Genomic DNA, 11,223 nt, shown 5'->3' with positions numbered 1-11,223 from the left:
GGGGAGGGGTCTGCCGGCGGGGGGAGGGGGCCTGCCGCGGGGGGGGGTCTGCCGCCGGGGGTGTCTGCCGGTGGGGGGAGGGGTCTCCCGGCGGGGGGGAGGGGCTCTGCCGGCGGGCGGGGGTCTCTGCAGGCCCGGAGGGGTTGAGACCCTGCGGCGTGAGCGGCCTCCCCTGGGCCGCCAGGCATCTTCCGGGGGGACCTTCCCGGTCACCTGTGCCTTCCAGGGTCTTCGAGCTACTTAACAATCCTGTAAACTGTTGGAAAACGGATTATACGCGAAGCACCCTTGTTCCTAAACACTTCTCGGGGCCGCGCCGAGCCCCCGCTGCGCGCCCTCGGGGTCCCCCAGGCGCCGCTGCGGGCCGGGGAGCCGGGGAGAACCCGCAACGCGGCCCGTGTGACCTCCCGGACGGCCTGGTGCCCGCCGAGCCCCTCCGCGCGGACCGCACGGTGCTGGGGGGTGAGCGGATTCACTTCCACCTGCGGAGGTGGCTCCCTGGGGCCGGGACCCCTCCCGCGTCCCCGTGTCCTTCCTCTACCCACCCCGCCCCCCCAGGCCTGAGGCCTCTCGGAGACAGAGGCCCCCCAGGTTCACTGCCGGCCTCTCAGGAGGCAGCCCTGCCCCCGGTGGGCAGCGGGGTCTGGGCTTCGGAAGACCTTGGAAAGCTGCGGAGGCACTGGGGGGCCGGGGGCGGCTTGTGCCCTCCCGGTGTGTGATTGATTGATTGATTGATTGATTGATTTTTGAGTGTATTTATTTTGGAGAGAGAGCGAGAGAGAGAGAGCATGAGACTTGGAGGGACAGAGAGTGAGAGAGAGAGAACCCCAAGCAGGCTCCACCTGTGAGCCTGAAGCCGGACATGGGGCTCAAACTCAGGAACCCTGAGAGGATGACTTGAGCTGAAGTCGGAGGCTTAACTGACTGAGCCCCCATCCCCCCCACCGCCCGTCCCTCCCCCCCCCCATGTGTGCCCTTAGACATCAGGCAGACGAGTCCAGAGCTGTTGCCTCTTGTTTGGACCAGTACCGCCCGTCACCACATCGTTGACTCCGTTATTCCAGAAACTCCACCTCCTATCCACGCAGTCACTTCTCCTTTGCCTGGTCACCCATCTGTTCATCATTCAGCAAACACTCGCTGAGCCTCACTCTGCACGAGCTTGGGGGGGGGGGGCTGGCCGACAGTGATGGGGAAACACATCCGTGGGCCCCACGGAGATCTCACCTCTCACCCACCACAGGCTCCTATATGGAAAAAAAACAAAAAAAAAACAAGAAAACAGAAAATAACAAGTGCTGGCATGGATGTGGAGAAATCGGAACCTTCAGACACTGCTCGTGAGAATGTGCCGCAGAGGAGAGTGTGGAGGTTCCTCAGACAATTACAAGTACCGTGTGGTCCAGCAACTCCTCTTCTGAGCACAAACCCCAAAAGAATTCAAATTTTAGGATCTTGAAGAGATGTTCGCACACCCATGCTCATAGCTCTGATTCACGATGGCCGGGACACAGAAGCAACCGAGCGTCATAGAGGGAGAGGTGGGTGAACAAAATGTGGCCAATGTGGCCTGTTAGGCTTCAAAAGGCCGGCACCGTGTGGGCTCAGAGGTCATCAAATCCTGCAATTCTGTGAGGAGCTACAGTTAGGGGAGACAGACATGGCAGTAAACACATAAGTCTGCACCAGCGTGTCAGGAGGGGGTAAGTGCCGGGAGAAAGATGCAGCAGGAGAGGGGCGGTGGCCAGGGAAGGCTTTTCAGGGGACACCTTAGATGTGTAGGAGGTGAGGGCACAGCTCTGAGAAGAGCCTCTGGGCAGGTGGGAGAGCAGGTGCAAAGGCCCGAAGCTCTCCTAGAAGACGGTTCCTCCCTCCAAAGGGCCCTTCGCCCTTATTCATGCCTTCGTGATGGTGTAATTGGATCCCTGTAAGGACAATCACCTGATTATGCCGCTTTGTCCTAAGGAGTATTTGGAGCTGTAGGCTACTGAGGTAGAAAGAGTTCTCTGCTCTCCCCTTTCTGCCTAAAAGCAGGACATAAATTTCCTGATGAAGAAGGTGTCCCCTCCTCCCCCATTCTAGGGAGAGAAGAGGGACTTTTAGCCATCAGAGACGGAAGTTGACACCAGGATGAGTTTGCATAAACAGACCTCATAACGTGGTCGTCTTCTTCCATCAGTCCCCTACGGATGTCCTAGCTGCTTCCGCACAATTCACCCCTTCAGCTCTACACCCTTTTTCTTGTGCTAAAATGGTATATAAGCCTCGATTCTAACCACTTCTTTGAATTTCCCTTCTTTTCTGTGAACCCCCATGCACATAAACATTAATAAAAAGTGTACATCTTTTCTTCTGTTATTCTGTCTTTTATAGTTTAATTCACAGTCCCCAGGGACAGAACATAAGAGGGTACAGGAAAAGCTTTTCCTCCCTCAACATCTTCAGTTCTCTACTCTGAACACAGCCTGGCTCTTACGATGCTAGAGTTTGGATGTACCATAATTTAACCAGCTCCGTAGTGAAAGATGCCTAGATTCTCCCCAGTGTTTTGTTATTACGAACACATATGGTACGTATTTCTCCAGATTGGGCAGGATTTGATCTTCACTTCCAACAGCACAAGTAACCATCTGCCAGTGTTTGGGTTTCTTCTACAGTCAGCAAACACTGCTGCCAGAGCCAGTCAAGGCACAGAAAACAAAAAGCCTGAAGTGGCTTACACTTCACTAATTTTAGAATTCCTAAGTACAGTTATATGATGACTCATCCCACCTCAATTCAAAGCTGTTTAATGGGCCATCTGGTTCATCAGAATATGAAAGACTTTGCCCAGCAACCTAGAAAAGAACCCAGGAAGATTAAAAAAAAAAAAAAACATTCTTAACCACCGAGGGGAAGTCCCTCTGAGATGTCAGCTAAGCATTAGCTCCTTGAGGACAGGGATGTGGTTGAATAAACAAACTACATTTCATCTGGACCTATTTTTCTGTAAAACAATGCCTTTTAAAAATTTTTTAATGTTTTATTTATTTTTGAGAGAGAGAGAGAGAGAGGGAGAGACAACGTGAGCAGGGGAGGGTCAGAGAGAGAGGGAGACACAGAATCCAAAGCAGGCTCCAGCCTCTGAGCTGTCAGCACAGAGCCCGACGCGGGGCTTGAACTCACGAACCGTGAGATCATGACCCGAGCCGAAGTCAGACACTTAACCTTAATGACTGAGCCACCCAGGCGCCCCAACAAGGCCTTTTTAAAATAAAATTAATGTGGGGCGCCTGGGTGGCTTAGTCGGTTAAGCGTCCGACTTTCGCTTAGGTCATGATCTCGCGGTTTGTGGGTTTGAGCCCCGCGTCGGGCTCTGTGCTGACTGCCAGCTCAGAGACTGGAACCTGTTTCAGTTGGTGACTCTCTCTCTCTCTGACCCTCCCCTGCTCAAGCTGTCTCTCTCTCTCTCTCTCCTAGAAATAAATAAAACATATAAAAAAAATAAAAAATAAAATAAAATTAATGTTTATTTATTTTGAGAGAGAGAGAGAGAGAGCAAGCAGGGGAGCGGCAGAGAGAGAGGGAGACAGAGAATCCCAAGCGGGCTAAGCAATGTCAGTGCAGAGCCCCATGCGGGGCTTGAACTCATGAACCACTAAGACCATGACCTGAGCCAAAATCAGGAGTCAGACACTTACCTGACTAAGCCTCCCAGGTGCCCCGGCCTTTTTTTTTTTTTTCTGATTATGAAAGCAAAGCAACCCAAAGCACAAGTAACCAAAGAAAAATAGACAAATTAAGACTTTATCAAAATTAAAAACTTCTGCGCTTCAAAGGAAATGATACGAAAGTGATAGGAGAACACAGGGAATGAGAGAACATGTGTAAATCCCATACCTGACCAGGGTCTTCTAATACTGAGAATCTATAAACACACTTACAACTCAACAATACAAATAACCCAACTAAAAACGGGCAAAGGACGCAAACAGACCTTTCTTCAAAGAAGATGTAGGAATGGCCAGGAAGTACATGAAAAGATGCTCGAGGTCGTTAAGCCATCAAGTGCAAGTCAAAACCACAATAAGACGCATGTCCACTCACGAGGACGGCTAGGAGTAAAAGTAGACAATAGCGAGTGCGGGGGAAGATGCAGAGAAATTGGAGCCTTCGCCCACTGCTTCTGGAAATGTACGATTATGCAGTTTCTTTTGAAAACATCTGGCGTTTCCTCAAAGTGTTAAACTTACAGTTACCGTATGATCCCACGATTCCATTCCTAGATGCTGACCTGAGGAAAAGGGAAGGATTTGTCCACACTTTTAAAAGCTTGTACATGGGGACGCCTCAGTGGCACAATCGGTTAAGCGTCTGACTTCAGCTCAGGTCATGATCTCACATTTCATGGGTTTGAGCCCTGCGTCTGGCTCTCTGCTGAGAGTTTGGAGCCTAGAGCTGCTTCACATTCTGTTTCTCCCTCTTTCTCTCTGCCCCTCCCCTACTCTCTCTCTCTCTCTCTCTCTCTCTCTAAAAAAATAAACATTGGGGCGCCTGGGTGGCTCAGTCGGTTAAGCGTCCGACTTCGGCTCAGGTCATGATCTCACGGTTCATGGGTTTGAGCCCTGTGTCGGGCTCTGTGCTGACAGCTCAGAGCCTGGAGCCTGCTTCAGATTCTGTGTCTCCCTCTCTCTTAGACCCTCCCCTGCTCACGCTGTCTCTCTTTCTCACACACAAATAAATAAAAAACATGAAAAAAATTTTTTTAAATTAAAAAAACTTTAATCATTTCTCCACCCAACATGGGGCTTGAACTCACGACCTCAAGATCAAGAGTCACATGCTCTATGGATTGAGCCAGCCAGGCAGCCAGGCGCCCCATGAGAGCTCCCCATCTTAACTGATTCCCAGCCCAATCCCCTCTGCGCAGTCTAATCTAATCTTATCTTATCTTATCTATCTTATCATCTTATCTTATGTAGTTTGGGGGAAATCCTTGGTTTGTAGACACGCATCCAGTCTTCTCTACCATCCGCACATGGTGGTCTCCTCACTGGGTCACTTTACCTTGAGTTTTTTCCTTTTTTTTAAGTTTATTTATTTATTTTGAGGAGGGGGACAGAGAGAGAGGAAGCGAGAATCCCAAGAAGACTCCATGCTGTCAGCACAGAGCCCAACGTGGGGTTCAGACTCATGAACCATGAGATGATGACCTGAGCCGAAACCAAGANCGAGAATCCCAAGAAGACTCCATGCTGTCAGCACAGAGCCCAACGTGGGGTTCAGACTCATGAACCATGAGATGATGACCTGAGCCGAAACCAAGAAGCGGATGCTTAACCAACTGAGCCCCCCAGGCGCCCCCCTAATCCTGGTTTTATGAGACACCAATCAGATTGAATTAAGGGCCCGCTCTACCCCACTGTGACCTCATCTTCACTTACATCCTAACGACATTTGCCGAGACTCTGTTCTCAAGGTCAGGTTCACAAGTACTGGGAGCGAGGACCACAACATGTCTTCTTGGGAGACAGAATTCAACTCACAACATACTTTCTCTGGGAAAAAGTAAATCTTATTGGAATTTTAATTGGAATCATATTCAATTTATATCATAATTGTTTACCTGTTCTTACTCAGACACATGGCACGTCTCCTTTGTTCCTATTTTGTGAATGTCTTGTTTTTGTGTATTTATCTTGAACCCGGCCACCTAACCAAAACCTCTCTCTCTCTCTTTTTTAAGTGTTTATTTTGAGAGAAAGAGAGAGAGCAGCAGTGGGGCAGGGGCAGAGAGAGAGAGAAAGAGAATCCCAAGCAGGCTCTGCGCTGTCAGCACAGAGCCTGACGCAGGGCTTGAACCCGTGAACACTGAGATCATGACCTGAGCCGATACCAAGAGTCGAGGCTCATCCGACTGAGCCCCCAGGCTCCCCTCCAGGCGCCCCTCCACATGGTGGTGTTAAGTGAGGAGAATAAGGTGTACGAATGAGTAATAGAATCTCAGCTGTGAAAATCAATGAGGAAGAAGGCGGTGAGTGCGTTTAAGGGCACCCGTGAGCTATGATTCTCTGGTCACAGGGAGGGACAGAATGTTAGATTTCTGGCGGGGCCACTTCCAGGGTCGAGGGTTAACGTGGAGGCCAGAGGGGAGAAAGGCTGAAGACATTCAAGCAAGAAAAGAAAAAAGACTCTCCCCCAAATCCAAAATCGTTACCACACAGCCATGCCTATGCAAGCACACACATAGAAATGTGCATATTTACATGTATGTTTGCTCTGTATGTTCGGAGAAACTTAACTTTTTAAGTTAACACAAAAACAGAGGATTTCACGGGAGATGGGGGGCCCTGAGCTCCTCCCACACAGACAACCTGACCCACACCCCCATCACCGTAAATAACTAGGGAAACGCTCGGAAGATTCAGGGAACGACTAACTGTGGAAAAGAGGCCACAGCGAGGAGGCTTACTGAAGTACGATTCACAAATACAATCACATATGTTTAAGGTAAAAAATGAACCCCAAACAAGCAAGGAAGTCAGACCTGGATGGTGTGGCTTTTGAAGCCAGGCCCTGATGCGGAGACACGGCCCGTGCCCTGGAGGGCGCCCGCCGAGGATCTCTGGCTCCTGGTGAGAGCAAACCGCGCTCCGGGCGTTCGCTCACCGGCGTCCGTGTCCATTTCATAGGAGCACCCACTTCTCCCTGGGGAGCCGCAGCCGCCCCTCCCTGCCCCCTCCCCACACCCGCACATGCACCAGCTCGGTGGGACTGGCTGTTTGCACACTCTGCCTACCTTGGCAACGGTAGCCCAGCGCCCTGGCGGCCGGGCTGGGGCCCCCCTCCAACTCTGACTCTTGAGTCAAGGCCCGAACATGCTTGTCGCTCACAGAGCCCGGAGCCCCCAGACGGCAGGGCCTGTGACCCAGAGACACCTTGGCCAATGTCCTGCCTAAGGCCAGCTAGTGAAGTTTTCCTTCGATACTTGTAGCCTTCCAAATACATTGCTTTCTGGCCCTAAATTAACCAGAGACCATTTCTGCTTAAAAAGAGCCCTGGGTGTGTGTGTGTGTGTGTGTGTGTGTGTGTGTGTGTGTGTGTGTGTAAACTAAAAACGAAAATTCTTCCACTGCCTTGAGCACTTTGCACAAATACACAACACCCGTGTGATGTGGGGTTAATACCACCAGCCGCGTGTTACAGATGGAGGCTGGGGCTCTCTGCTCATCTGAAGTTCAGCTGCTGCTGAGAACGGCACTGGGATTTGAACCTGTGTCTGCCGGGCTCCAAAGTCCATGGCCGCCAGTCTGTGTGTGTCGCTCTAGCCTAGTCACAAACACATCGTTCTGTAAACCAGTGCACAAAGGGCTCTGTGCAAACCCCAAGGCGGGGAAGCCAAGTAAGCCTGGGAGGGTGAGTGGGGTTTCGGAAAAGCTTCCTGGAGGAGGAGGGAGGTTCTGAGCGGAGCCCTAGAGAATCAGCAGGGGGAAGCCAGGGGAGCCACGCTGGGAAGGGCACTGTGGACAAAAAGAATTGCATGGGATGTGCGAGAACCGGAGGCAGAGGGTACGACCCCAATACAGCTGAACAGAATGGAAATGTAACTGGTTCAAAAGACAAAGAAGTTCAAATGGGGACAGGCATGGTGCTCAGGACCCCAGTTATCAAATGATGTCCTCGGGGTCTCTTTCTTTCTCTGTTGCTGGCTTCACTTCCTGGACTCCATTCTCAGACAGGTGCCCCCTGCGCTCAAGCCGGCTGTCCGGAGTCCCTGGGGCCACAGCCCTGGACTTTCCTTTGACTTCCTCGTCAAATGTCTCCTGACCTCCCCTTGGCTCCTTCGAGATCATCTGTCCGTCCCTGACCCATCACTGCGGCTAAGGTGCTGCAGACCGCTGATGCCCCACCTTGCTCTGGGTGGGTAAACTTGGGGAGACACCTGTTGGGAATTGGAGAGATAACTGGGGGCTCTCGTCTTCAGAGGAAGAATGAATGGAAACTGGGTGAGGGAAACACCAAACGCCGTCTTTATGGGAATGTAGAGTGAAAGCTTGAATGAGCGGGATTCAGGGTCAGGTGGGTGACCAGATCCCAGAGGACCCAGAGGGAGACAGGCTCGTGGCTTAGATGCATCTGGGGAATAGGAGTCAGCATCCCAGAGGGAGTAAGTCGCATCCAAAGCCACCTTCCCCAGATCTAAGCTTCTTCCCCTGAAGGGACACTTGCGGGAACTACCTAGCTCCGGCGTCTGGGCGGCTGACAATTTCTGTCTTTGAGTCCATTCTCTCATTTTTTTAAAGTTTATTTATTTGTGTTGAGGGGGAAGGGCAGAGAGAGAGGGAGAGAGAGAGAATCCCAAGCAGGCTCTGGGCTGTCAGTGCAGAGCCCGACATGGAGCTCAAACCCACAAACTGTGAGATCATGACATGAGCCCAATTGAAGAGCTGGAGGCTTAACCAACTGAGCCACCCAGGCACACCCCTTCTCTCGTTTTGATGATGACAAGAGCAGGGATTCTTCAAGGAGTTTGCTTGTCCTGAGTTCCTTCCTTCAACTGGCTCCCAATCCACCCAATATACCTAGAGGTGCACACACTTCTCCTTTAATTGGCCAGAAATAGTAAATATTTGGGGCTCTGTAGGCATATGGCCTCTGTCACAACTCTTCTGTTGCAGTGACAGCAGCCGTATTATTTACATATTGCCTGTGGCTGCTTTTGAGACCATATGGGTCGCAACGCCTAAAATTTCTATCTGGCCCGTTACAGAGTTTGCCAAGCGCGTCCTACACTGTGAATATCTTTCAAGTCAATAAATACCCTTCCTTCCTGCGTTTTTTAATGACTGCATTTTGCTTTGCTTCCGCCAACGTATCCAAAGCGGCTCTACTGAGGGTGTTCCTTTCCCTGGCAAATGCCCTGGGAGCTGAGTTTGCCATGTCTGAGTTTGAGGAGTGATGGGTAGCTCCCTCAAAGCCCCTTCTGACTTCTCTCCCAGCCTAACCCTGGTCTCGAAGCTCTGACGGGCCGAAAAGGGAGCATTTTTGAGTCACTTCTTGTGACCCACGAATCCGATCTCCTCTGGATCTTTTTGCAACTTTGCAAACCCGTAAGTTAAGCCCCCTGCTGAGGAAGACCCGCCATCCCTGCCCTGACGGTCTAGGATGGTCCCTGGGTGCCCTGCAACACGACCCCATTCACACTGAGCTATTTTCTGACAGTTTACAAGGGGATCCTTTAAATCTCTCCCTTCCCCCACTTAATTACAGCTTAAACTGTGTCTTATTGGGAAGGATTCCTCACTTGCTGGGTGACGCTGTGCATCAAGATGGGCTGGCACCCTTCCTGCTGGGTCAATGGAGAGGATTCAAGACGGAGACTTGAGCCAGTTTCTCTGTTCCAAGGCATTCTCCAGATCCTTCTCTGGGGTTGCTTTTCTTAGGCAGAAACCCTACCTGGATTTGCAAATGACATGGGGCTTTTTGTCACCCCAGATCCCTTGGGAGCCCCTGAAGAACTCAATTGTTTGAAAAGTGTTGCCGCTTAGGCTCTTCCTTCTTTATAAAAGAGGAATTGTAGTCTTTGCTCCCTATAACCTTGGACTTCTGCCAAGTTTTCTTGGTAGTATTTTTTTCACCTGATCGATAACGAGCCTGAGCCTAGAGGGTGTACCATGTACCAACAGTGGAGTTTGAAAAAGCCAAGAACCTCCAGCCGGGTTATACCCCTGGGTTTATCGTGTTCAGCACTCCAAATGCTCACGTCGCCTCCCAACCAGCTTTTAGAGGGACTGGAAAAACCAGGAAGAAAAAAGAGGAAATCATTCTGCTCGTTTTTCAAATTGACAGGATTGCTTTTAAAAAAAAAATTCTGGACTTGGAAGTTGATTTGAAATTTATTGGAAATTCTATTTTTTGTTATTATGAAATGATCCCATGGCCATTAGAGAATTGAGAAAGCTTAGCCGGCAGCCCATGTTCAAGGGGGTTCATACAAACAACTTGCTATAGGACAGACCCTTCCAGCCCTCACCCCAACCCAGATCTACACGTGTCCCATCAACATCCATTCTCTTCCCCCTCCCTAAGAGACCCCTATTTTTGTTATTGCATCCACTCTGGACAAGTGTGGTTTTTTTAACGTTTATTTATTTATTTTGAGAGAGAGAGAGCACAAGTGGGGCCAGGGGCAGAGAGAGGGAGAGAGGGGGTCCTCTGTACCCCTTCAGCACAGAGCCAGAGCCAGACCTGGGGCCTAATCTCAAGAACCGGGAGATCATGACCTGAGCCGAAGTTGGATGCTTAACCGACAGAGCCACCCAGGTCCCTTCTGAACAAGTGTGTTGAGGGGGGTAATCAATTTGGGATTAATTTGTCATGTGGCCATTTCCCTCCCAGCAGTTGGCTTGGGCAATGAGGTAAGAAGGCAGCTATCTGCTGAGGGGCTGCTCCTGGAGAAGGTTTCCTTTCTCCTAAATGAGATGCACAGAAGAAAATGCCCTGCTACTGTTCTTCCCGGTGACTAGACGGGACGCCTGAAACCATGATGGCCAGCTTGCCCTCAACCTGAGAAGGAAGCACATGTGGGGAAGACGGTGGAACCCAGAGAGCTGGAGATACAGCAGGTGCTCATGCCTGCTGAGTGTCTGCAGAAGACATTCCCAAATTTTAAGCCAGGTCGAGCTGTGATTCCGTTACTGTGTACAAACGAGTGGCTTGTGTGCGCACACATGTGCACGTTATGTCGCAGAAGGTACCGACCAGATCCGACATGGAACATTCCTGCAATGGAAGAAAGAGCGGCTTCTCTAACTGCTGCTGCAAGGGCTCACAGAAGCCGCCAGGAGATTCTAGGAAAGAGGGAGTGGAGCTTGTACTGTAAGAGTCTAAGGAGGGATTCGAGAAGTCGGCTCGTTCTGGACCAGACACTGCCAAAACGCTGGGCAATTCGGCAACTGCTTAACAGGTGAAGCAGGACCAGATTGGAGCGAAGCAGGGTTGGAACGGACACAGATGAGTCACAGTCACTGGCCAGAGAAGAGAGGGCTGTTTCATTGTCTTTATGGTGGCCGTGTGGCCTCATCTGAGACCTGTCCGGAGCACTGTTTATGTCCATTGGAAACGTGGTGTCTGGTCGCTGGCGAGGCCCATTTCACTTTCCTGGCTGTGAGAACAATAGAGACATAAAACCTGAATAAGGGCACCTAGACGGCTCGGCTGGTTGAGCGTCTGCCTCTTGATTTT

General features: G+C 50.8%; 1 long non-coding RNA gene across 1 annotated transcript in view; it reads left to right on the top strand.

The window, feature by feature from the left end:
- Positions 1-11,223, top strand: part of LOC120234848 — a 35,065-nt gene that overhangs the window by 706 nt on the left and 23,136 nt on the right. The window lies entirely within an intron of this gene.

The sequence above is a fragment of the Hyaena hyaena genome, unplaced genomic scaffold (genome assembly GCF_003009895.1).
Source record: "Hyaena hyaena isolate Hyena2069 unplaced genomic scaffold, ASM300989v1 scaffold_119, whole genome shotgun sequence".
NCBI lineage: Eukaryota > Metazoa > Chordata > Mammalia > Carnivora > Hyaenidae > Hyaena > Hyaena hyaena.
The sequence above is the reverse complement of the archived record's forward strand: the minus strand, read 5'-3'. Positions and strand labels throughout refer to the sequence as shown.